Genomic DNA, 240 nt, shown 5'->3' with positions numbered 1-240 from the left:
CCAGGCTGTGCCCCCCCCCAAAGCCCCAGCTGCAGTGGGTACCTGCCCCAAACGTCCCTGGGCACCGCTCCCTCCTGCACCCCAGCTCTGGGATTTGGAGGCTCCACCTGCGACCTGCATCGCAAAAACCACAGAGGGAGGGAAAAACAACAGCGATTTAAAAAGAAAAAGAAGAAAAATAATAATAATAAAAATATAGAGACCTTGTTCTGCTCGGGGGCCAGCCCAGGGATGTGTGGG

The sequence above is a fragment of the Mesitornis unicolor genome, unplaced genomic scaffold, assembly GCF_000695765.1.
Source record: "Mesitornis unicolor isolate BGI_N332 unplaced genomic scaffold, ASM69576v1 scaffold41514, whole genome shotgun sequence".
Lineage (NCBI taxonomy): Eukaryota > Metazoa > Chordata > Aves > Mesitornithiformes > Mesitornithidae > Mesitornis > Mesitornis unicolor.
This window is presented reverse-complemented; position numbering follows the sequence as displayed.